The sequence below is a fragment of the Artibeus jamaicensis genome, unplaced genomic scaffold, assembly GCF_021234435.1.
Source record: "Artibeus jamaicensis isolate MK-2021 breed Jamaican fruit bat unplaced genomic scaffold, CSHL_Jam_final scaffold_378, whole genome shotgun sequence".
Classification (NCBI taxonomy): domain Eukaryota; kingdom Metazoa; phylum Chordata; class Mammalia; order Chiroptera; family Phyllostomidae; genus Artibeus; species Artibeus jamaicensis.
This window is the reverse complement of record NW_026522044.1, coordinates 4,483,660-4,496,955: the sequence shown is the minus strand read 5'-3', so window position 1 is coordinate 4,496,955 and position 13,296 is coordinate 4,483,660.

Below are 13,296 nucleotides of genomic sequence, written 5' to 3'. Positions count from 1 at the left end.
CCTTGCTCTTCTTGTTCTACTTCTGCTATCCCTATTATACGGATATTATTATGTTTCATGTCCTGCAGTTCCCTTAACCTCTCCTCACTCTTTTTGAGTCTTTTTTCATTTTCTTGCTCTTTCTAGAAGTTTTTTCTACCTTGTCATTCAGCTTGCTGATTCGATGCTCTGCTTCATCTGGTGTGCTTTTGATTCCTTATACTGTGTTCTTCAATTCAGAAAATGTATCCTTCATTTCCTCTTGGCCCTTGCTTATTGTTAAGATTGCTAAAGTTGGAGAGAGAATGCAGGTATTTTTAAGAGCGGGGGGGGGATGTGAGACAACCATTGACAAGAGAATTAGTTTGGTGTGTCTGGATGGGTAGAAATAGTAACAGTGTGAAATGGAAACAAGTTGTAGCAGAGAGAAAACAAAATTTGAAATGAAAATAATGAGAGGAAAGAAGGTAAAATGGAGAAAAGAGAAGGGGTGGCAAAATATGTGAATTGCCATAAATTATAGTATACAATCTGGTGAATTAATATGTACAAACTTGCTGGTCAATAAATGAATATTAAAAAACTATGCAGTAAAGAAAATATCGCAAATCATGGAGAAGACCACAGTGGATTTGTTTTGGTAGCCTCTAGTATCTATCAGTTTTTTTCTTTCTGAATCTATCTCTGATGATGTCAGATGTTGACCTCCTTTGACCTTAAGCAGCCAGTTTGAGACTTTCAGTGCTCTACTGTCTGTGGCTGACTCCTTCCATTGTTAATCTAAACACACTGCACTCAGCATTCAGGCTTAAGTACCCCAGTGAGGGGTAGAATTCCTCATTGGGTTGGGGTTATTGTTTCCCCTCAGGCTGCTGCCACTTGGAGGGGAGAGGTTTGTCTGAGCAGGATGGCTGCTGCCATATGGGGGATTACTCTGCACTGGGGTCCCAGTGGCTACTCTCTCAGTTATTCCCCCAAAGCCTCGATCCTCAGTCTCTCCTCAACCATCTCTAGTCCACTCTGCACACTCTTTGCCAGGGACATGCTATCCGTGGCTGTCTCCTTCAGTTACTAATATGATCACTCTGCACTTAGCAGGCAGACTTATGCACCAAAGAGCTTGGGCAGAGTCCCTCTTGGGACAGGTTTGTTGTTACCTCCTAGGCTGCCACCACTCAGAGAGGAGTGGTCTGCACGAGCAGGATGATGGCTGCTGCTGTATGGGATATGATTCACCACCAGGATCCAAGCATCTACTCTCTCAGTCCTCTCCCCAAAGGTTCTGTCTCCAGTCTCTCCTCAGACATCTCCCACCTACTCAAGCCCCCACCTTTTCCAGAGCCCCAGGTAAATGGCTGCAAATGAAAATTTGTGTGTTGGACCTTTAAATTGTTCTTTGTGTCTCCAGCCCTCTGTTTCTGGCAGAGAGCAATCCTGCCACTTTTCACAGTTGGTTGTTATCTGTGTACTGTTTGGGCTCTGGTGATCTAGGCTGGGAATCCTAGCTTATGGTTTAGACCCCACACTTCTCAGGGTGATCCAACCAGCTGCCTTATTATCCTTCTGGCACTTCCCCCTGTGGGAGCCCAGCCAGCCCTTTCAAGTCTCTACCATACTCCTTACCAGTCAGTTAGTGCTGAAGTTGATTCTTCTGTGTGTGTGAGGTTATACAATTTCTCTCTTGCTATTGATCTGTTGTTTGTTCCAGGAAAAAAAAATTGTGATTTCTCCACAATTTAGTTGTAATTACAGAAAGTTCCTGGGAAGAAGTTAGTGTGACTTCCATTCACTCTTTCATCATCTTCTTCCCTCTTGAAAACACTAATCTCTTCCATGAAGGCTCTTCCCTAATGACCTAAATACCTCCCAAAGGACCCATCTACTAATAAAATCATTTTAGGAGTTAGCATTTCAACATGAGAATTTTGGACAGAAGATACAAACATTTAGTCATCATACTTTCAGTCTCCCTGAGAATTGGTAGCTTCTGAAAGTGGGAAAAGAGATCTACCATGATGATGCGGAAGGACAAGAATTGTGCCTTAGTTTAGTGTTTCCCCAATGTATTACGAAATCTGAACCTTTAGTTAATGTGAGGAAGCCATGTTACCAACGGGGTAGAGTAATTTGTACCTAGTAATGAGAGAAGCCTGGTGAACAGTGCATTTTTTTAAGAGAGGCCCTTATACACTGAAGTCAACTTGGAAGAATAGCTTCTCAGCCAATTATGTGTATTTCATCATAGAATTGATAAATAGACAAGGTGGAGTAAAAAATCAGGGTATTTAGCCCTGGCCAGTGTGGCTTATTTGGTTTGGCATAGTCCTGCAAACCTAAAGGTCATCAGTTTGATTCCTCATCAGGGCACATGCCTGGGCTGTGGTTTTTGTTCCCAGTTGTGACTCATGGAAAAAGCAACTTATTGATGTTTCTCTCTCACGTCGATGTTTCTGTTTTTCCCTTTCTCCCTCTCTTCTCCTGTCTCTAGAACTAATAAAAGAAAAAAATAAATTAATTAAAAATTAGGGCATTTAAATAGCCGGTCCAGGTAAAACCTAAGGTTATTAGCATGATGGGGTTGGATGGAACTTTCTTTTTTGCAGTGAGAAGGAAGTACTCAGATTGGTTGCCTGTTCAACTCTTGCTTTGTACTGCATTCACTGTACTGAATTGTTGTTCTTTAAAACTGTGTCTCAGCAAAGATGAGAGAAGTTGGTGGTGACAAGTAACATGACTGTTACAGATTGAATGTTGCTGTTGTCCCCAAATTCATATGTGGAAGCTCTAACCTCTAATGTGATGGCATTTGAAAATGAAGCTTTTAGGAGGTACTTAGGATTAGGTGAGGTATTAAGGGTATAACCTTCACGATTAGATTATAAGAAGAGATACCAGAAGCTTGTTCTCTCTTTTTCCCTGCATACACACAAAGGAGATACTATGTAAGGACACAGAGAGATGGTGGCCACTCACAAGCCAAGAGAATAGGCTTCAGAATGAAACCTACTGTGTCATCACATTGATCTTGGACTTTCCAGCTTCCAGAACTGTGATCAATAAATTTCTGTTGTTTAAATCACCCAGCCTATGGTATTTTGTTATGGCAACCTGAGTAGGCTAAGGCAATAATAGTTCTACAACCTGTTTTTTTTTTTTTGAATAATGAAGATAGTGGTAGCATAAAGGCTTTCACTGGTTTTGGTGGGCTTTTACTTCTGTAATGACATTGTCTTACAGTTAATTAGAAAACAACAATATTTATATGGTTTCCAAATGATTAAAAGTATCTTACAATAAATTTTGTTGCATATGAAAACTTTATAGCTTGGTTTCAGTGCATTTTCAATATTTTCATGCAAACAGTAGGTACTGACACTCAGATTGCATTTTTTTTCTACTCAAAGAAGGTAAATAAAGTAGTTCTTTAATGGTTATTTTATTACCGAACTGAAGGGTGCTCTATTAAAAAATGAGACATGGATATCCCATGTCCCAAGGTACTTTTATTTACTTCCAGCAAGTAAAGGAGGCAGGGGATTCATATTTAAAGCTCTGCTTCCCTGAAAGGATGCTTAGCTATTGCTTAGTTATACTATTTGGTCAATTACATGTTTATTTTCTTCTTTGAAGTTAGCTAATTTCATCTGGTTGAGTTCCTGTCAGGTCATCCTATGTACAACTACATCTACAAAATATTATACTACATTTTAACATTTAGCAGGAAATAACATTTAATAAAAATGTCCCAGACCTTGAGACCCTTGTCCTATCTAACAATGCCATAATCATAGATTTAGAGAAGGGATCATAAAGGTAAGATTGTCCAGCCCTTTCATTTTACTTTCCCAAGAAAATAAGGATGAATGAAAGAACTACAGCTTCATTACCAAATGACATTTCAATAAATGCTGATGCAAGTGGACCTTTAAAAAATAGAGGAACGATATAGAAAGACATAAACTGTGTGCAGAAGACTAAATAGACAGGTTTTATATCTATATTGTTAAAGCAAAATTTAATTCAACTTTGGACTCACCTACCATTGGAGCTTCAGAATATGTGAATGGCCTCAACTTTCCTTCAAAGGAAAAGCAACTATCTTCACTCTTGAACCTATTAAGGGTATAATAATGAATTAGCAAATCTGATAAATTGGTAGAGCTAATTTGGGGAGGTATAGTCCTTATGTTTTTTAGAAGAGTGAGGAGGCATATTTTGCAAAACTCATAAGAGTTGTGGTTGTTTCTCTCCTTTACTAAGCAGAAGTCACCTGCCACATATATATACATATTCTTTGAAGATTATGAATACTTTGATATGAGTTATGGAAAATAGCAAAATTTCATACACTAGATGATACAACTTTGTAATAAATTCATAGTTACCTTATCCTATTCATTAAATGTGTTTTGAGTCTCTTTTTATTTCAAGGATGTCTTAGGATCAAATTTTGGATAAAATCTCAAATCGCCATCAAAACATAATTGGGCCTTTAGAATATCTACCCTATGTTTTCACTGCTAAGAAAATGACATTTTGTGAATGCTATTTAATTTTCCACCTATCTTAATAGAATGTGGTGAGTAAACGCTAAGGACTATTATTATTATTATCACCACCATTATCATCATCATTAATTGTGTTAAATAGAAACCTTGGGAGGCATAAGTGACCTGCTGGCAAGGAGTATGCAGTGGATCAGTTTTGCTCTCAGCAGTATGCAGCATTATAATCAATAGAAATTGTCCATTTGAGGTTTAAATGACACTGTGATAATTAAGTTCACCAGAAAGACATGGAAAATTATGGAGCTTATTGTAAACCACTACTTCTGTGACCTTTCTGCAGATTTCATTGACTGCAATGTCTAAATCAGAAGATCAAGATCTAACAGGCTTTTTTCTTCTGCTCAGTGGAAGCTGATAACTGGATTTTGCATGTGTGTGGTATGAACATTAAATTAATGTTTCTTATATTCTAGTGAATAAATATTAAATTGCACTTTTCTATTTTTGTAACTAGTCATCATCAAAAGTTTGTCTTTTTAAAAATTTTCATTCATGTTCATTGTTCAGTTAAACATTCTTTGTCCTCTAGGAAATTATAGCTTAAAATAGTATCAAGACTTTACCACTTTGTGTCTCAACAAATGTTTTTGACTAAAGTCCCCAAAAGACATAAATAAATGTGGGCAATGGATACTGTGGCTTGCAAAGTGCAAACAGTACCTTTTCAGAAAGTGGGGCTATGTTTTAAATCCTCTAAAGACCTCGTTAGGTGCTATCATTTGGCCACAGTGAGACACACTGATTTAATATTGTAGTGAACTTTTCACACAGAAGAGGTTTGAAAGACTTGTTTGAGAAGCAAAGGAATAACCAAGAATAAATGACTATTTCTCAAGTATTAATGATGATAGAATAATGTAGGGTGATTATTGTAAGGAGGTATGCCAAACTTCCCCAATTTCAGATAATAAATATACCTTGGAATTCCTTGAGTGGTGGAACCTAGAATCAGTCTTCATACTAAATACTCTGGTGGGTTTGGATGCATGTGGTCCACTAACTGCGCTTTGAATAATACTGATCTAAACCTTCTGTCCTTAACTTCCACTTTCTTGGTCTGGCAGCAAGTGCTTTTCCTTATTAGAATTTAGAAATTTCAAGAAAGAAATGGATAAGATATCTATACAATCTTCAGATATTTAAATACATCATTTCACACAGTTCTGAAGAAGCTTTTGAGTTTGGTGGATTTCAGTCTTGTTAATATCATGTACATTGTAACACACAGGTGTAATGCATTCTTTCACAAAGTTCCTATCTGAGAGTGTGTTTGTCTCTTCTCTCTGAAAAACCTTGACATGAGTTTGCTGGAGTGGCTTAACCATTCCCAACTCAATACACTTCATGGGGCTTAATATCTTGTAATCAGCCAAAATTTTAGTATATTTGCTTTAAAGAGGATTTTGTAAGTTAGGTACAAAAAGTTACTTTTTGTATCATGGAGAGAAGAATATAGATTTAAAAATCAGAATTTGTAGCATGACAATAAAAGATACTTTGAGGAATGGGGTATTGGATTGTGTATTTATTTGCAAGTTATAAATTGTAAGACTATTAAATCAGTGATTTTCAGCCATTTGGCACATATAAAACAATTGCTAAAATTCTGTGGGCCAATAAAAAATTTGGGGGGCTTATCTCACCAACAAAAGGGTGTAATTTTAATTCATTCACACTGGATGGGTATTGTTGTGTTGGCTGTTGTCATTTTTTTAAATTTGAAAATCTAAGGGAAAAGAGGTCAGTGCCCTTGACTAAGTAGTCAGGTATTGTATGTTTTTAAAATTCTTGAGGCATACCATTTGAAAACTACTGTCTTAAACTATTATATACCTGGAGTTGAAGTATAATATGTCACAAAAATTTAAAAAGGAAATATCGATTTATCCATTATGTGAGAAAAGGAAAAGATTGCATCCTACTCACGTGAAGTTGAGGGAGGAGACAGCATAGGAAGAACTCTGAGACTACATTGCTGTTACTGGCCAGCATCTATCATCCTGTTAGCCTTTTAGCAGTTAGGTAGAATGAATAGTAAACTGAGGCAGGGAGGAGGAGGGAGACCCACTTCACATGCTAACTCAGCAGTCCTGAGTCTGGTCTGATAATGTTGTCAAGTATCCTACATCACAATAAACACTGTGTTAGCATAGGAGGAGGGAAGTCCTTGAAATTCTATGTAGTGTCGATAGGGAACTCAAGAATTAAAAAAAATTAGTTCAAGGTAAACAGTTATAAGCCTAGTAAGTAATATATATGTTAAAGTTTTTGTTTCAGAAACTACAGATAAGGCCCATCCTGGCTCCTGGGAAAACAGCCAACCTTCTGAGGCACCGCTAAAGATTACCACCTAGGGACAAGTAGGTGCATCCAGGCCTCTGTGTTCCAGGGAGAGACAGACAACCACCCTCCTCTGGGAACAGCTAACTGCCCAGGGCAAGAATGTTGCAGCTTCTTTCACCTAATCCTCCCTGGACTTCCAAACTCCTCACCGCACCTTGTTTATTCCCTGCTATAAAAATTTTGGCCTGGAAAGAAAAGACAAGATGGTCTGTTAGGGTATGACCCCACCATCTTCTCGGATTGCCGTCCATCTGAATAAAGCTCCCATAAACATTCCATCTCTGTCTCTGCTTATTGGGTTTGATATGTGACAGGCAGTCCGAATGCCAGTGTCTTTTCTGGTTTCATTGTTTCTGCTATCTGGGAAAGAAGGCCTTGAAACTGTGCTTTCAATTCTAAGACCTGGAATGTGGGAGAGGGTCCACAGTACCCAAAGAAGGAGCCCATAAAACAACTTTGGTTAATTGCCTACCTCTGGTCACTGTCTGTTTTATGAGGGAGTCCCTGATGCTCACAGAAAGAGCCCATAAATAAATTTGGAAAGTGCCCCAATTTTAATTAATTGCCTCCTGTCACATATCTGTTTTACAACAAGATGAACAAATGGAGTCTGGAGCAAGACAAGGATTTTGGCTAACGGATCCTCACACATACTTAAGTTTGAGTTGTCACATCCCCCTGGGAAAGCTGGCACCATATTTACCCATTAATCAATATGTAACTTTTTTCTCCTATCCCACCAACTGTTTAACTCTTCAGAACAAAGGACTCACTCTCTCTGGGGGGCTCAGGGCATCCAAGGCACTCTTAGAACTCCTGGCTCTCTGGCCACCTGACCTCAGGCCACCCAGGGGCTTGCCACCCTGATCTTTAGTTGCTCGTACTTTTGCCACCCTTCTTTGCCCTGAAACTTTGCCTTTCATCCTCCACTCTAGCTAGTCCTGTTCCCTATCATAAGAATGGATCACTAATAAACTGATTGCACGCTAACAGATTTTGTCATCTATAATTCTTTACATGCGTCAGCGAGAAGAACCAGGTCTCTCCCAACAACAAAATGACTGTTAGTAAGGGGAATTTTATTTTTAAAACCTATCGACTTTTTTGAATGTTGCTGTTATTTACTACACCATAAACAGCTTCTGCTATGAAGACTTTTCTGGTATATTAAAGTCCTGCTTCAAACAAAAATATTATCTATGGGTTGCTGGTTGATGGTATAATTATTACTATAGACAGAGCATGAGCTGTCAGAGACTGGGTGAGTGTGGCTCAAGTTGGCCACTTCAGAAGGGAGGCAGCACAGGGGCTGTGACATTTCCCAGCTTCCTGATGGCTGGTCCTACAGTCCCCTCCTTCCCCTACTGACCCTGATATTATACAAAGTCAGGGAATAGGGGGGCTCTCCCCTATTGGCCAAGATACCTCAGGGGAGGTTCTTACACTACACATGTCAAAACCTGGAAAAATAAACAGAAAAGGTCTCAGTGTGCCAAAATTAGCAAGATGTATAGAAAAAAGCAGTCCCCTCCCTAGCACTGTAAGAACCAGGAAGGGTTCTTACAGGAAGGGGAATGGTCTTTGAGATGGGAGTCCACTATTCTCTCAAATCAGGGCGCTGAATAACCCTCTCTCCTTTTGCATAAACACCTGTGGACTTTGATTTTCATTATGGCAGGCAGCCATAATGTAACTGTATTTCAGTTACATACTTATACTAAGTAGTTGAGAGATTTTTCTTGATTCCCAGGGTGAAATTTTTTTCTTACCAGAGAACTGACATGTATCATTGTGTAATGGGAGATGGGTGCTGGAAATGAGGAGGGGCAGAAAAGTGTTAAGACGTGCATGCCTACATTACCCCAGCAACCCTAGGACACACACATGACTCAGCAGAAAGAGCTGACACTTGGAGCTAGGGAGGCGATTTGGTGGGAGAGATATACCCTCCTATCTACATCCACTCTGCAGGGCATTACTGGGGCAGTCTTTAACAGAATGATGCATGGAAAACGTGCTTTTGCTCTCCCCTCCCCTGGCTGGTTGGTGGGCAACTGGGTGGAGGAGCGGGGGATAAGGCTCCTGAACAAGTGAACCTTGAAGGGACTGTGTCATCTGGGAGTATTCCCCGTGCTCCTCCTCAATTTCTCTGGGATTTTCCTGGCCAACAATCACTGTGGGTGGTAGGCTGGTAAGAGAGGATGGGAGGGGAGTATATTCAGCTGGCTGCAAGCCCTGTGCCCTTCCCCAACGTAGGAAGCTGTGGCAGTTGCCACTTGCCTGCTGCTTCCAGCTGGGGCCTGTTGGTGGCAGCTCCTGTGTTGGGGGGAGGACAAGCCTCACACCTGTCCCCACGTGGGAAGCCTCGAAAAGCAGCACAGCTCCTCCCGTGAGGCCTTGACAACAGCAGTTCCTGCCATCGCTGCTGCTCAGCTTCCTGCAGCCCAGCCAGATCCTTGGACCCACTGCACTACCATGTGGGACTGAGCATAGCAAGCCACTGAAAGGCTGTGGCCAGAGGAAGAGGATACCACACCATGAGAAAGATGACTAGATGCATGGACTCTGAACGATGAAAAGGATGATACTTTGGGAGGGAGGAGAGGTTCCTGGTGCAACCTTCAAGGGTTACCTAACTAGAGCTTAATCAGGTTATGGTTGTTCTAGATAGTCTTCAGAGTCTGAGCCACTTCTCCAGTTCTTGTTGTTGGTGCTTTTTTGTTTATTTTATGTCTATGAATGGAAAGATTTTTCTAAAACAACATACAACACACCAAATACAAGAGCAATCAATCAAATTGCTGATCTTTTTTCAACAGACTCAATGTTTAGTTTATTAAGAAACTTTACTTCTTGTTTTCCCCCTCCTCTGTCTTTTCCTCTTTTTTTATGTTTACATGAAAAGATCCTGACCTTTAACTGGCAGGGCTGAGGGCAGAGTTCTGGCTCTGGAAAATGTTTACTTTGGAAAAACACAGAAGATATTTGTTTGGTCTGACTCATCTAGACTGTGTCATAATTCATCTTGGGCAAAAAAGAGAAAATGCCTAAATATTGATGCCTTTCCAGACTAAATTGTTATGTTTAAAAAACAAATAAGCATGGCCACTGCAACCTCTTAGTTAACCAATAAACATTGAGCAATCCACTAATATCTTGACAGTCATTTTCTCTTCCAGAGGTATGCATAAAGTTTATAAACACTATAGTTTTTTTATTTGCCTAACAAATGGTTACTGTTGACAAATAGTCATTTTAAGCCTTCCCTAGTTACTTGGAAAAATAATGTTAGGGAAAAATCAAATTGTGCATTTACTTGAGCCAAAGCTCTTCATGTCTTTGTACTGGGGGATATGGGAGGTATGCGGAAAGAGAAGGAGAGTAATACCTCAACAGTGCTTTGTCTGCTTGATAACATCCTTGCTCTTAAATCTCTGTACTTACATTCAGACATTATGATCGAAGGGATTGTAATTCCCTATTCCTGCCTCTGGCCCCTAGACCAGGGTGACCACATATCCTGTCCTCCCCTATTGGCCATTGTTCCACCTGAAACATAAAGAGGGAAAAACTTGTTGGACTGCTCTTATGCTATTTTTTAACTTCTAAGACTAAACCCAGTGGAAGTTTTTACTCACCTATTTATTTAGTCTTCATTCACTGCTTATACAGCGTATAATTGCTGTATGTTCAGCAACATGCTAAGTGTAAAAGAGCAGTAATGGGGGACCTGGATTGTGTTGACTAGAGAAAGGACAAAGAATACAAAGTCTCATAGAAACAGAAGCCTTAACTACCTTAAATTCTAGCTGGGGGAAAATTATATACCCAAGTCAAATAAATTCAAACAATTAAAAAGTAACAGGCAAAAACAACACAGTATAATGTAAATAGTACATATGTGTGTTGACAGGGATAAGAGAGCCCAGAAATACTTAATTTAGTTTACCAAGTGAACAAACATTATGTGCTAGAATGTCTATCAGAAATGTGATAGAAAATAAGAGGTAAAATCTGGAGGCAGACTAACTTTATTATGAAGTATGCTGTGCTGAGTGTTTTAAGATCTACACAGTACCATGGAGGAAAATTAATTATGGGTGAGAGGGTAAGTGTCCTGTATCCAATTTCAGTGTGAGGAGGGGCTGTGAACATTACAACCAATGTTCAGACATAAGCTGGGTGTCTAACTATTTAATTATACACTAACATTATATCCCTAGACATACCAGTATCAGATTCCAAAAGGTTAAGTGTTTAGTCCTAGAAGATTGTCCCTTTCTCCCATTTCAGATGCCTGCCACAAGTCCAGGTCATCACCTGTGCTTCTGACCAACCTGCTTTTGGATTGAAAGTTTCAACCATCTCCTCCTTGGGTTCAATGAACTTGGTAAAACAGCTCACTGAACTCAGGGAAACATTTTACTTACTAGATTACTAGTTTATTTAAAAGGATGTAATTCAGGAATAGCCAGATGACAAAAATGCATAGGGCAAGGTATGCTGAAAGGGCCTGAGCTTCCATGATCTCTCCAAGCATGCCACTCCTTGTACCTTCAGGTGCTCATCAACCCAGAATATTTTGCAACCCCCTTTTCTTGGATTTTTATGAAGTCTTCCTTACATAGGCACAATTGATTAAATTACTGACACTGGTGATTAGTTCAATCTCCAGTTCCTTAAGGGGTGAGACTGAAAGTTCTAACCCTCTACTCACAATTGGTTCTCCGGGCAAAGAGAACCCCTGCAATAAGTAAGTTATTGCCAAAAGTCACTTTCATTAACCTAAACCCTATTGTGTTGGAAAGGAGCTCATTATAGATAATAAGATACCCATTTTATCTTATGGCTCTGAAGCAATTTCATGAATTGAGGGCAAGACACCAAATATTATGATGAAAGATGCTACCACTGCTCTTACTGCTCAGGAAATTCCAAGGGTCTGGGATGCTGTGAGCCAGGAACTGTAGACAAAGGCCAAATATATACAAGAAATTTTCATCATCTGAATGATCAAATACATAGCTTCTATAAATCGCAATATCACAGAGAGCTAGGGAATTTGTATAGAAGGTGTGACATGTGCTTAGTTTAGAAGGATGTATCTAATCTTTTATAGGTAGAAATGGTAGTGGGGGGAAAGCTGGGGTTGTGGCAAAGTGCAGGAGGTTGGAGAAGTTTAGGGTGCATTCAGCTCCCCTTTTGTTTATGCCTAACACATAAGGTAGGAAGTAGGAGGTCAGACAGAAAGATATGGTAGATGTGAAGGTCTTTGAAAACAAAAACAGGAGCAGGAACTTTGTTTTGTAGACAACAGCAACACTGATGATTTTTGGAGAAGTCTATCCTTTCAGATGTGGTTTAGCATAGTGGTTAAGAGCTGCTCCTCTGAAGTCATACAGAACTGGAATCAATCAATGAATATTTACTGAGTTCCTACATACCAGAGGCTATTTTAGTTATTGGAGACACAGTAGTGGTATATTGACAAGGCCTCTATTCTCATGGTACTTACTTTTTAGCTATGGACAGGACAGACAAATGGTAATAACACAAAAAAATTCCAGATAATTTCACATAATGGTAAGTGTGATGAAGAAAATGAAATAGAGCAATATTATAATGACCAGTTGGGGCAGAAAAACTACTTTAGATTTGGTGGTGAGAAAAGGCCTCATTGATGAGGTGAAACTTGAGTTGAGACTTGAATTAAATGGTAGGATAAACCACATGATGATCACCTGAGGCAAAGTCTCCCAATCAAAGGGAATAGCAGATTTAAAGGTGGGAATGAGCTTGATGTGTTCCAGAAACAGACAGAAGGCCACTGTGGCTGAACTGAAGTAAATAAAGGGGACACCTGAATGAGACTGAGTTCTAGAGAAAGGCAGAAGCTTAATTAAGTTTGTCTTGATAGACAAGGGTAAAGATTTTGTTTTTTATTCTATTTGTAATTGGAAACTATTAGAGAAGGTTTTAAGCAAAGTTTGACATGATGTGATGTATATTTTAAAAAGTTGGCTTTAGCAGATATTTGGAGGATTTGTAGGAGATGTAGATTAAATTGGAAGACTCAGAATAGTTTTAAAGGTAGAGGAAGTAAAATTTGATCAAGGTATATCATTTTCCAGCTATTTTACCTTCAACAAATTATTTCACTTTATCTCAGCCTTAATGTCCTCATCTGTAAAATGGGGATAATAGGTAATAATAATACTGACCTTATAGAGTTGTTGTGAGAATTAAATTGAAATTCCATACTATATAGCTGGCACATGATATATACTCATTCAAGGATAGCAATTGTTATTATTAATACTCTGATAGTGATAACTCTGGCCTGGACATGTGACTAACTAGAGGTATGATGATAAGTTAAGGAGACTACTGTGATTATCCATGAGAG